Below are 14,469 nucleotides of genomic sequence, written 5' to 3' on the forward strand. Positions count from 1 at the left end.
AGGCTGTTTGTGACCAATTCTCCCACCTTGCTATTCGGAAAATTAATAGCAGCTATTACATAATTTTTTTCTTATAATGGGGTGATTATTCTTTTTGGGGGCACAGCGGTTGTTTTGTAATTGGTTTCCTGAAGCAACCTGAAGTTTCCATGGCGACTCTTTACTCCATCGGCTGACAGAGATGTTATCCCTCTTTCTGCCGGAGAGAAGAAAAGCACAGTGAAGCCTTGAGACAGCATCCAGTTATATGAGAAATGTGTCAATTATACCTGAAGAATCTTGACAATCTGTGAGAAAAACAAAGCAAACTCTCATGTTATATATTTCTGATTATGTCAGCACCATGGACAGTTGGTCTGACTGCTCATCTGCTCATGGAGCTGAAACCTGCAAAGCTCCTCCAACATAGAGATGATTTCTACTTTCCTTATGCTTCATTTCTTGGATATTTTTGTTATGCCATACCCGAGAACAAGCTTGCAAAAGAAAGTGTGTAATTAACAATTAATACCATTAACTATGAGAGTCTGGAGGCCGGGCCGACATTAACAAAAAGATCGAAAACAGGACTACCAGACCTCCGTCCTCGAAAAGAAAACAAAACTGAGGACAAAGACGGTCTAAAAATGGTCAGGACTGTTTGGTCCGTGGGAGAAAAGAGAGCCACTTCTCCTCCACCCTCCCTTAAATATGGGTCAGGGCTAATTGCCTGATGAGCAGCACCTGAGAGAAGAGCAGGAGAAAACACAGAAGCAGAGAGCTGTAACACAACAACACAAGACACAAGCTTGATAAACAACTCAATGTTGAATCGAAAAGAAAATCTTCTTCCTTATCAGGTAACTGTGCCTTCAAATGCAGGATGATCTCTACAATCTTAAAGCAACATTATGTAACTTTGCTTTTACCTTAAAGTAACAGCTGCAAAACCATTTTAACGTCGCGATGACTTGTTTCTGCATTATAACTTCAGTGAGACGGTAGGATTGCAGCACGTTTTGGTGAAATTGGATCATATTTCAGGGAAGAAAGTGATTCACAGAGTTTCCTGAAAGCCACCTGTGACCGCTGCGTGCTGTGACTACAGGTCAGCTCTGCTCGTCAAAGCAGCTTTGAACTGCCAGGAGGTTTTCATGTCCGGGTGCCTGCCTTTACAGACATCATGACAGAGATGAAGAGACTGAAGAGGACAGTGATAGAGGAAGCCTAAGAGAGAAAAGAGACATTGATCTCAGACTGGCTTTTTGTCGATGGCGACAGCTTCTCTAAATAAAAGGCTGCTGCTGAATAGCAACTAATGTTAGCTGTCTTGCTAAGTTATATGTCAACTTGCTAGTTTTTGATCAAAAGCCAAGTCAACCCATTTCAACAGAGGTTTAGCTGCTAGCACTTTACAGCCAGGTGTTATTGTCTCTGGTTCAGGTTATGTTAGCAGCATTGTTACTACGTGCTGAGTTTTGTTCGTAGTTAGCATGTTACTTTACATTATGTCTGACAAACTGTTGGGATCTGTATTTATGACTGTTGTGTTGCACTCAGAAACAGTGGGGGGGTGCCAATCACTTAAAATATGAATTTCTGCATCATGTCACTTTAATAAAGTGAAAATAATGCCAATAAAGCCAAGTCCTCAATACGTTTCACGTGTCGTAAGTCCAAGACAGTGAGACTGTGTCTGTTCTGAAAGCAGAAACGCTACATTCATTCTGCAATTATACAAATTATGAATCCCTCAGAGACAAATTTGTGATTCTGTGCTTTATAGATAAAATGAGCTGGACTTGACAAAGAGATCTGCGTTTGACAGAGTGAGAGTAAAGAAGAGAAGATGCAGTCTGAGGTCTTTGTGTCAACACAGACTAATGGAGCCTTAAAGAGCAGATAATGAAGCTGTGCTGTTTGAAGTCTTCCTCTCATTTCATGTCTCGGCTTTAATACTCAGTGATATCATGATATCAAACCACGAGCCCGGTGTCACTGCATCACGTCCCTCCTGCCTCTGTGATTTATTTACCAGGCTTATTAGAGACACAAGAAGATAAGCTGCTCCAGACCCTGCTGCTCCTCCTCTCAGGTGGTTAGCCCTTTAGCTCAGACCGGAGTCGGACCTGTGGTTACCATGACACTGAGCCCTGAGAGGAGACCACAGCAACAGTACATCCATTTAGCCCAATAGTTTCAGATGGACTTACCTTGACTGCTAAATAGCTGTGAGGCACAGATTGTCATTGGATGATTCACCGTTGGCAGACTCTGTGTTTGTTCTGCCTTCATTTTCCTTTTATTGTCTTCAGTTAATGATGGTTGTTTCCTGAGGCTGGGAGATGTAGAGGATGATAATGTCACATTAAAGGGGACTTCTGGTGTTTTTAATCCTGGGTCCTGTACTGATGTGTTTTGGCGTGTAAATGATTCATACCTACCAATGGTTTTGCAATCGGCCTCAGCTGGCAGCCATGATCAGATCGTTGTTCTTCAGGGATCCTACGAATGTCAAAGTTACGTCCCCTAGAGTTTCCCACCGACAAGTTTTTAATCTGAGTGTCTGACAAGATCACGTAAATGCTTCCCAAAAGAGACGTGTTTGTGGAATAATAAATCCTTTTAGTAACCAGAAACACAAGCTTCATTCAAGGGGATGTCTCACTCTTGAATCTTGCAGGAGGATGATGTTGATTTGGAAAAAGGAGTTTACCTAGAGGAGCTGCCAGCAAGAATATGCCACTGATTTTGACAAACTACGTGAGTCACGACTCTCCTCAAGTGACTTGGGACTTGCTCGAGATTGGGACGAAAGACTTGCTGCTTGTTTTTTGTTGGCGACTAAGCAGCTGTGAGTCAGAGGTGTTGATTACCATAATTCACGCCTCTCTAACACAGTCTCAGTGAGTGTTTCACTGAGGTCCATTGAATCATCTGGTGTTTCTGATATTTTGTCCACCTGCCGTGCAGCTCCTCGCACCACCAGTAGAGGGAGTGAGGGAGGTTTGCCTCAACCTTCATGTCATTACAATGTGATTCATCTGAGTGACTCTGTGTCAAGTGCAGAGACAAACAGGTCTGTTATCAGATGTTCACTGCAGCCTGAGAAAATGTCTCTTTAAGCCTTTATTTGCTCTGATAACTGTGTTGAACATGTGTGCTCACAGCTCCTGAGCTCTGCCACTGAAGCAAATGAGGATTAAAGTTGTTTACTCACTCACACACACGCACACATGACTTATTCTGCACATGTATACATACTGTAGGAAGCAACATGTGGGTTCGTGAAGAATTGAAGTGAAATCTTAATTTGTGGTGGGAACATTTCAAACGTGATGTCTGAGGTTACCCTTTCTATATGTTAAGATGAAGGATTCATATGAAAATTCTCATTTGTAAAGGCGGCACGATGTTTCCAAATGTGCCTGGAGGTACAGTGATGAATACATATCGCACAGTTGTATCTCAAGGGTTTGTGCAACTGCTTATAGTAATGTAATCCCTTTCAAGAGTATACATTATTATGAAAAGGATATGTGATCCGCACACTGAAATCTGTGATGTTTTTGTCGGTGTTGTTTCAGCTAACAAGGTCTTCATCAGACAAAAAACACTATCCACGACTGCTGCAGCTAATTAGGAAATCCAATGGGAGATTACTTGATGCAGAATTACACCAATTATCCTCATTTAATGCACCGGAAAAAAAACATAACACGCCGCAGAAAGAGCAGCTGAAATACAGGAAATAAACACTGAATTTAAAGGTGCTATTTTCTAAGAAAAGTAGATTTTTTAGAGACTAGTCAAATAATGACGGGTTTTAAACTTGATGGTTCTTACATGATCCTGAGACTGATTTTTAGTGATTATACATCTTTTTTTGTTTGATTGTTTTGAGGCTGGTGTGTTGGTTTGGATCTACGGATGTTATCAACACAAATGTTTTACTATGAGTATGTACGTTAGATTTAGCATTTTAGAAAATACCTGCCTATGACAGAGAGTCAATCTATTTGTGCAACATCTTCTTTTCTTATTTCACTCTTCTTTAACAGTAAATCCTGAGGGACGCTGGTTATTTTTAGGATATTTCTAGCAAATCTCTTCTTTTTACTCTCTTCAGAAAGAAATGACAAGGTTGTTGCAGATGCCAGGAGGCTGCAGATGTCAGTTGTGTCAGAACATAATAAAAATGAAAGGCGGTTGGCTCGGTGTTTCCTGCTACACTTCACATGAGCCCAGAAAATCATCAACGGCAACACAGTGAGTGAAATCTGTGAAATGCTTTTTGGCATGAAAGTTGAAAATATTGCCAAGTTGTATTATAACAAAAACAATAAGGTTGTACTTTGGTTCAGACCGTGCCAATCTCACAGAAGTGTTAGAATGATGAAAGCTTTCAGCGACACATCACCGAACCGGTTCAGGACATTGACGGATGTCTGAGCCTCTTGATATATTCGAAAGACGAATTCATCGCAGTGAGCTCTCTACTGTGAAGCATCTTGTTGTATTCAGTGACCTTGGTTGCCTACCAACATACTTCAGTCGTGCAGGCTTGCAACAATGCCTACACTTGCACAAAACCCAGTGAGCCACGCGATCAGCCTTCAATCACAGACAGATACAGATTTACCGTTACTGGGTCGCAGCGAGCAGGTGGGAATTTTCTTTACTCAAAGTTTTCCTGAGGGCAGAAACGTTTCTGATTGTTTCAATCTGACAACCAATCGCAAGAGAGGAGAGGATAGCAGAGGCGGGGCCACCATTTTGAAGTTGTGCTTGCCGCCCTGCTGCTGGTTATCATTTCTGCATTCAAGCAATAACAAGATAAGTTGTTTTATTTCTCTGTGAAATAAAAGTGCTCAATTAACAAGGAAAGTGATAGTAAGTTGTTTATGTGTGTGCATCCGTGGAAGATTATTTCCCCTCACTCAAATGATAATGCTAATGCTGAGATATCTTTCTGAAGCTAGCGAGCTAGTGCTGCATGTGCTAAGGCTAGCAAGTAGCGAGTTGAACTAGCATTCTCGGTCTGATTTGATGTGCTTCTAAGGCAGAGCTGTAAGTTGGACTACTTAATTGCATGAATTTAAAATGTCAATGTGAAGGGTGTGAAGGGATATTGCTATGGGGAGACGTGTCATTATGGCACAATGTATGTGCATTTGTTACCGGCCTCAGGGCTAGGGGTACCTGGGCCAGTATTTATTTTGCCTCACAGCCCTGGATGACTGTGGAGCAGTGAAGAATGAGACAAGTTGTCACTATGCATCCAGCTCAGTCGCCATTTTATTCTGACGTGAAATAACACAATACATTTCACCAAAATTCACGGTATTCAATTTCAGTCATTACTGTCCAGTCATTATGTCCTGTATCAAAAATAATAGAAACAAAATGACATGCCCTTTAACTTCACTTCCTATAGTGCCTTCAATTCTCACTCAAAGATAAAATTATACTCCAGTCAAATAATGCACATTTCACATTCACAGTATTGTTAACTGTTCCTCTGACTGTCACATAAGTTACTTCAATTACCAGGATGTGAGCATTTCCTGAACTTCTATCTAACTAGACACTTTTACATAACTTCAGTGTCAAAATGTATGAAAGGGTTGACACAAAACAACAAAATTAACAATACAACAATAATACATATATTTCTCTTCTCTCTAGAAACTAACTTCAGTCTATTTACAGGACCAACATGACCTGATGGCCGCCATTACAAACCCACGGCGCCATTAATACTCTTCCGCGGTCATTTCATCCATAACTTATTAAATCGAAACTAATATTTTTCCTGTCATAAGACACTGGTACTTTCCTGTACTTATTATCTTAAGAAAATGATCGTAACGTCCACAAACAGTCACCTTACGCTGTTACCTCTTAGTCATGGTGAGTTGCACTATGTAAACGATAGGTGTTAGCTTTAAAATGCTACACTCGACAGAAACTACGTCTAACTCGATCTTTAACCCTTAATTTCTCACACACATCCAGCCGGATGGTTCATTAACACTTTATGAGTCTGTAAGCACAATATTAGTCAATTTACACTATATTTTACATACCTGTGGAGCAGTGAAGAATGAGACAAGTTGTCACGATGCACCCAGCTCAGTCGCCATTTTATTCTGACGTGACCTGACCGATGCGGCTGAGCTGGGTGTTCCCCACTGAACCATGCATTATAGCGACACCTAGTGTCACAAACAAATCATAGCCTTTGAATTAAATGAAATGAAATTAGACTGTTTTCATTGTAGTTTTTTTTTGAGTTTTTTAAAAAAAAAGATAAGGTGAGTGTCAACATTTAGTTTGTTTTTAATAGAGGTCATTTTCCAACCCTCTACACATTTCACTATAATGCTAATGCTGAGATATGTTTTCTGAAGTAGTATTTAGTAGCCTGATTTGATGTGCAAGGCAGAGCTGCAAGTTGTTTAACTTCTGCCCTGAGACCAGAGGAGACAGTTGACTCCCTTATGTCCAACTACTTTGCCTTGAGAACAGAAAAATACGACTTCTGCCCTGAGACCAGGAGGGATTCACCTGCCCTCAGACAACTTCTGCCCTGAGAGCAGGAGAGATTCACCTGCCCTCAGACAACATCTGCCCTGAGACCAGAGGAGACAGTTGACTTCCTTTTGTCCAACTATGGTCTCTGCCCTGGGAACAGATGAGACTAAACAGCCATGAGGAAAATCCTACAAAACGACTTCTGCCCTGAGACCAGGAGAGATTCACCTGCCCTCAGACAGCTTCTGCCCTGAGACCAGAAGAGACAGTTGACTCCCTTTTGTCCAACTATTTTGCCCTGAGAACAGAAAAATAGGACTTCTGCCCTGAGACCAGAAAAATAGGACTTCTGCCCTGAGACCAGGAGGGATTCACCTGCCCTCAGACAAAATTGTGGGAAACAATGGTCTCTGCCCTGGGACCAGATGAGACTAGACAAACATGAGGAAAATCCTACAAATCAACTTCTGCCCTGAGACCAGGAGAGATTCACCTGCCCTCAGACAACTTCTGCCCTGAGACCAGGAGAGATTCACCTGCCCTCAGACAACTTCTGCCCTGAGACCAGGAGGGATTCACCTGCCCTCAGACAACTTCTGCCCTGAGACCAGAGGAGACAGTTGACTCCCTTTTGTCCAACTACTTTGCCCTGAGAACAAAAAAATAGGACTTCTGCCCTGAGACCAGGAGGTATTCACCTGCCCTCAGACAACTTCTGCCCTGAGACCAGGAGCGATTCACCTGCCCTCAGACAACTTCTGCCCTGAGACCAGGAGAGATTCACCTGCCCTCAGACAACTTCTGCCCTGAGACCAGGAGGGATTCACCTGCCCTCAGACAACTTCTGCCCTGAGACCAGAAGAGACAGTTGACTCCCTTTTGTCCAACCACTTTGCCCTGAGAACAGAAAAATAGGACTTCTGCCCTGAGACCAGGATGGATTCACCTGCCCTCAAACAAAATTGTGGGAAACAATGGTCTCTGCCCTGGGACCAGATGAGACTAGACAAACATGATGAAAATCCTACAAATCAACTTCTGCCCTGAGACCAGGAGAGATTCACCTGCCCTCAGACAACTTCTGGCCTGAGACCAGGAGAGATTCACCTGCCCTCAGACATCTTCTGCCCTGAGACCAGGAGAGATTCACCTGCCCTCAGACAACTTCTGCCCTGAGACCAGGAGAGATTCACCTGCCCTCAGACAACTTCTGCCCTGAGACCAGGAGGGATTCACCTGCCCTCAGACAACTTCTGCCCTGAGACCAGGAGAGATTCACCTGCCCTCAGACAACTTCTGCCCTGAGACCAGAAGAGACAGTTGACTCCCTTTTGTCCAACTACTTTGCCCTGAGAACATAAAAATAGGACTTCTGCCCTGAGACCAGAAAAATAGGACTTCTGCCCTGAGGCCAGGAGGGATTCACCTGCCCTCAGACAAAATTGTGGAAAACAATGGTCTCTGCCCTGAGACCAGGAGAGATTCACCTGCCCTCAGACAGCTTCTGCCCTGAGACCAGAAGAGTCAGTTGACTCCCTTTTGTCCAACTACTTTGCCCTGAGAACAGAAAAATAGGACTTCTGCCCTGAAACCAGAAAAATAGGACTTCTGCCCTGAGACCAGGAGGGATTCACCTGCCCTCAGACAACTTCTGCTCTGAGACCAGGAGAGATTCACCTGCCCTCAGACAACTTCTGCCCTGAGACCAGAGGAGACAGTTGACTCCCTTTTGTCCAACTACTTTGCCCTGAGAACAGAAAAATAGGACTTCTGCCCTGAGACCAGGAGGTATTCACCTGCCCTCAGACAACTTCTGCCCTGAGACCAGGAGCGATTCACCTGCCCTCAGACAACTTCTGCCCTGAGACCAGGAGAGATTCACCTGACCTCAGACAACTTCTGCCCTGAGACCAGAAAAATAGGACTTCTGCCCTGAGACCAGGAGGGATTCACCTGCCCTCAGACAAAATTGTGGAAAACAATGGTCTCTGCCCTGGGACCAGATGAGACTAAACAAACATGAGGAAAATCCTACAAATCAACTTCTGCCCTGAGACCAGGAGAGATTCACCTGCCCTCAGACAACTTCTGCCCTGAGACCAGGAGAGATTCACCTGCCCTCAGACAACTTCTGCCCTGAGACCAGGAGGGATTCACCTGCCCTCAGACAACTTCTGCCCTGAGACCAGGAGAGATTCACCTGCCCTCAGACAGCTTCTGCCCTGAGACCAGAAGAGTCAGTTGACTCCCTTTTGTCCAACTACTTTGCCCTGAGAACAGAAAAATAGGACTTCTGCCCTGAGACCAGAAAAATAGGACTTCTGCCCTGAGACCAGGAGGGATTCACCTGCCCTCAGACAAAATTGTGGGAAACAATGGTCTCTGCCCTGACACCAGGAGAGATTCACCTGCCCTCAGACAGCTTCTGCCCTGAGACCAGAAGAGTCAGTTGACTCCCTTTTGTCCAACTACTTTGCCCTGAGAACAGAAAAATAGGACTTCTGCCCTGAAACCAGAAAAATAGGACTTCTGCCCTGAGACCAGGAGGGATTCACCTGCCCTCAGACAACTTCTGCTCTGAGACCAGGAGGGATTCACCTGCCCTCAGACAACTTCTGCCCTGAGACCAGAGGAGACAGTTGACTCCCTTTTGTCCAACTACTTTGCCCTGAGAACAGAAAAATAGGACTTCTGCCCTGAGACCAGGAGGTATTCACCTGCCCTCAGACAACTTCTGCCCTGAGACCAGGAGCGATTCACCTGCCCTCAGACAACTTCTGCCCTGAGACCAGGAGAGATTCACCTGACCTCAGACAACTTCTGCCCTGAGACCAGAAAAATAGGACTTCTGCCCTGAGACCAGGAGGGATTCACCTGCCCTCAGACAAAATTGTGGAAAACAATGGTCTCTGCCCTGGGACCAGATGAGACTAAACAAACATGAGGAAAATCCTACAAATCAACTTCTGCCCTGAGACCAGGAGGGATTCACCAGCCCTCAGACAACTTCTGCCCTGAGACCAGGAGAGATTCACCTGCCCTCAGACAACTTCTGCCCTGAGACCAGAAGAGTCAGTTGACTCCCTTTTGTCCAACTACTTTGCCCTGAGAACAGAAAAATAGGACTTCTGCCCTGAGACCAGGAGGGATTCACCTGCCCTCAGACAAAATTGTGGGAAACAATGGTCTCTGCCCTGAGACCAGGAGAGATTCACCTGCCCTCAGACAGCTTCTGCCCTGAGACCAGAAGAGTCAGTTGACTCCCTTTTGTCCAACTACTTTGCCCTGAGAACAGAAAAATAGGACTTCTGCCCTGAGACCAGGAGAGATTCACCTGCCCTCAGACAACTTCTGCCCTGAGACCAGGAGAGATTCACCTGCCCTCAGACAACTTCTGCCCTGAGACCAGGAGGGATTCACCTGCCCTCAGACAACTTCTGCCCTGAGACCAGGAGAGATTCACCTGCCCTCAGACAACTTCTGCCCTGAGAGCAGGAGAGATTTACCTGCCCTCAGACAACTTCTGCCCTGAGACCAGAAGAGACAGTTGACTCCCTTTTGTCCAACTACTTTGCCCTGAGAACAGAAAAATAGGACTTCTGCCCTGAGACCAGGAGGGATTCACCTGCCCTCAGACAAAATTGTGGGAAACAATGGTCTCTGCCCTGGGACCAGATGAGACTAAACAACCATGAGGAAAATCCTACAAATCAACTTCTGCCCTGAGACCAGGAGAGATTCACCTGCCCTCAGACAGCTTCTGCCCTGAGACCAGAAGAGTCAGTTGACTCCCTTTTGTCCAACTACTTTGCCCTGAGACCAGAAAAATAGGACTTCTGCCCTGAGACCAGGAGAGATTCACCTGCCCTCAGACAACTTCTGCCCTGAGACCAGAAGAGACAGTTGACTCCCTTTTGTCCAACTACTTTGCCCTGAGAACATAAAAATAGGACTTCTGCCCTGAGACCAGAAAAATAGGACTTCTGCCCTGAGGCCAGGAGGGATTCACCTGCCCTCAGACAAAATTGTGGAAAACAATGGTCTCTGCCCTGAGACCAGGAGAGATTCACCTGCCCTCAGACAGCTTCTGCCCTGAGACCAGAAGAGTCAGTTGACTCCCTTTTGTCCAACTACTTTGCCCTGAGAACAGAAAAATAGGACTTCTGCCCTGAAACCAGAAAAATAGGACTTCTGCCCTGAGACCAGGAGGGATTCACCTGCCCTCAGACAACTTCTGCTCTGAGACCAGGAGAGATTCACCTGCCCTCAGACAACTTCTGCCCTGAGACCAGAGGAGACAGTTGACTCCCTTTTGTCCAACTACTTTGCCCTGAGAACAGAAAAATAGGACTTCTGCCCTGAGACCAGGAGGTATTCACCTGCCCTCAGACAACTTCTGCCCTGAGACCAGGAGCGATTCACCTGCCCTCAGACAACTTCTGCCCTGAGACCAGGAGAGATTCACCTGACCTCAGACAACTTCTGCCCTGAGACCAGAAAAATAGGACTTCTGCCCTGAGACCAGGAGGGATTCACCTGCCCTCAGACAAAATTGTGGAAAACAATGGTCTCTGCCCTGGGACCAGATGAGACTAAACAAACATGAGGAAAATCCTACAAATCAACTTCTGCCCTGAGACCAGGAGAGATTCACCTGCCCTCAGACAACTTCTGCCCTGAGACCAGGAGAGATTCACCTGCCCTCAGACAACTTCTGCCCTGAGACCAGGAGAGATTCACCTGACCTCAGACAACTTCTGCCCTGAGACCAGAAAAATAGGACTTCTGCCCTGAGACCAGGAGGGATTCACCTGCCCTCAGACAAAATTGTGGAAAACAATGGTCTCTGCCCTGGGACCAGATGAGACTAAACAAACATGAGGAAAATCCTACAAATCAACTTCTGCCCTGAGACCAGGAGAGATTCACCTGCCCTCAGACAACTTCTGCCCTGAGACCAGGAGAGATTCACCTGCCCTCAGACAACTTCTGCCCTGAGACCAGGAGAGATTCACCTGCCCTCAGACAACTTCTGCCCTGAGACCAGGAGGGATTCACCTGCCCTCAGACAACTTCTGCCCTGAGACCAGGAGAGATTCACCTGCCCTCAGACAGCTTCTGCCCTGAGACCAGAAGAGTCAGTTGACTCCCTTTTGTCCAACTACTTTGCCCTGAGAACAGAAAAATAGGACTTCTGCCCTGAGACCAGAAAAATAGGACTTCTGCCCTGAGACCAGGAGGGATTCACCTGCCCTCAGACAAAATTGTGGGAAACAATGGTCTCTGCCCTGACACCAGGAGAGATTCACCTGCCCTCAGACAGCTTCTGCCCTGAGACCAGAAGAGTCAGTTGACTCCCTTTTGTCCAACTACTTTGCCCTGAGAACAGAAAAATAGGACTTCTGCCCTGAAACCAGAAAAATAGGACTTCTGCCCTGAGACCAGGAGGGATTCACCTGCCCTCAGACAACTTCTGCTCTGAGACCAGGAGGGATTCACCTGCCCTCAGACAACTTCTGCCCTGAGACCAGAGGAGACAGTTGACTCCCTTTTGTCCAACTACTTTGCCCTGAGAACAGAAAAATAGGACTTCTGCCCTGAGACCAGGAGGTATTCACCTGCCCTCAGACAACTTCTGCCCTGAGACCAGGAGCAATTCACCTGCCCTCAGACAACTTCTGCCCTGAGACCAGGAGAGATTCACCTGACCTCAGGCAACTTCTGCCCTGAGACCAGAAAAATAGGACTTCTGCCCTGAGACCAGGAGGGATTCACCTGCCCTCAGACAAAATTGTGGGAAACAACGGTCTCTGCCCTGTGACCAGATGAGACTAAACAACCATGAGGAAAATCCTACAAATCAACTTCTGCCCTGAGACCAGGAGAGATTCACCTGCCCTCAGACAACTTCTGGCCTGAGACCAGGAGAGATTCACCTGCCCTCAGACAACTTCTGCCCTGAGACCAGAAGAGTCAGTTGACTCCCTTTTGTCCAACTACTTTGCCCTGAGAACAGAAAAATAGGACTTCTGCCCTGAGACCAGGAGGGATTCACCTGCCCTCAGACAAAATTGTGGGAAACAATGGTCTCTGCCCTGAGACCAGGAGAGATTCACCTGCCCTCAGACAGCTTCTGCCCTGAGACCAGAAGAGTCAGTTGACTCCCTTTTGTCCAACTACTTTGCCCTGAGAACAGAAAAATAGGACTTCTGCCCTGAGACCAGGAGAGATTCACCTGCCCTCAGACAACTTCTGCCCTGAGACCAGGAGAGATTCACCTGCCCTCAGACAACTTCTGCCCTGAGACCAGGAGGGATTCACCTGCCCTCAGACAACTTCTGCCCTGAGACCAGGAGAGATTCACCTGCCCTCAGACAACTTCTGCCCTGAGAGCAGGAGAGATTCACCTGCCCTCAGACAACTTCTGCCCTGAGACCAGAAGAGACAGTTGACTCCCTTTTGTCCAACTACTTTGCCCTGAGAACAGAAAAATAGGACTTCTGCCCTGAGACCAGGAGGGATTCACCTGCCCTCAGACAAAATTGTGGGAAACAATGGTCTCTGCCCTGGGACCAGATGAGACTAAACAACCATGAGGAAAATCCTACAAATCAACTTCTGCCCTGAGACCAGGAGAGATTCACCTGCCCTCAGACAGCTTCTGCCCTGAGACCAGAAGAGTCAGTTGACTCCCTTTTGTCCAACTACTTTGCCCTGAGACCAGAAAAATAGGACTTCTGCCCTGAGACCAGGATGGATTCACCTGCCCTCAGACAAAATTGTGGGAAACAATGGTCTCTGCCCTGGGACCAGATGAGACTAGACAAACATGAGGAAAATCCTACAAATCAACTTCTGCCCTGAGACCAGGAGAGATTCACCTGCCCTCAGACAACTTCTGCCCTGAGACCAGGAGAGATTCACCTGCCCTCAGACAACTTCTGCCCTGAGACCAGGAGGGATTCACCTGCCCTCAAACAACTTCTGCCTGGAGAGCAGGAGAGATTCACCTGCCCTCAGACAGCGTCTGCCCTGAGACCAGAAGAGACAGTTGACTCCCTTTTGTCCAACTACTTTGCCCTGAGAACAGAAAAATAGGACTTCTGCCCTGAGACCAGAAAAATAGGACTTCTGCCCTGAGACCAGGAGGGATTCACCTGCCCTCAGACAAAATTGTGGGAAACAACGGTCTCTGCCCTGTGACCAGATGAGACTAAACAACCATGAGGAAAATACTACAAATCAACTTCTGCCCTGAGACCAGGAGAGATTCACCTGCCCTCAGACAACTTCTGGCCTGAGACCAGGAGAGATTCACCTGCCCTCAGACAACTTCTGCCCTGAGACCAGGAGAGATTCACCTGCCCTCAGACATCTTCTGCCCTGAGACCAGGAGAGATTCACCTGCCCTCAGACAACTTCTGCCCTGAGACCAGGAGAGATTCAGCTGCCCTCAGACAACTTCTGCCCTGAGACCAGGAGAGATTCACCTGCCCTCAGACAACTTCTGCCCTGAGACCAGGAGGGATTCACCTGCCCTCAGACAACTTCTGCCCTGAGACCAGGAGAGATTCACCTGCCCTCAGACAACTTCTGCCCTGAGACCAGGAGAGATTCACCTGCCCTCAGACAGCTTCTGCCCTGAGACCTGAAGAGTCAGTTGACTCCCTTTTGTCCAACTACTTTGCCCTGAGAACAGAAAAATAGGACTTCTGCCCTGAGACCAGAAAAATAGGACTTCTGCCCTGAGACCAGGAGGGATTCACCTGCCCTCAGACAAAATTGTGGGAAACAATGGTCTCTGCCCTGGGACCAGATGAGACTAGACAAACATGAGGAAAATACTACAAATCAACTTCTGCCCTGAGACCAGGAGAGATTCACCTGCCCTCAGACAACTTCTGCCCTGAGACCAGGAGAGATTCACCTGCCCTCAGACAACTTCTGCCCTGA

This window comes from Pagrus pagrus (assembly GCF_965226575.1).
Source record: "Pagrus pagrus genome assembly, chromosome: 17".
NCBI classification, from domain to species: Eukaryota; Metazoa; Chordata; class Actinopteri; order Spariformes; family Sparidae; genus Pagrus; species Pagrus pagrus.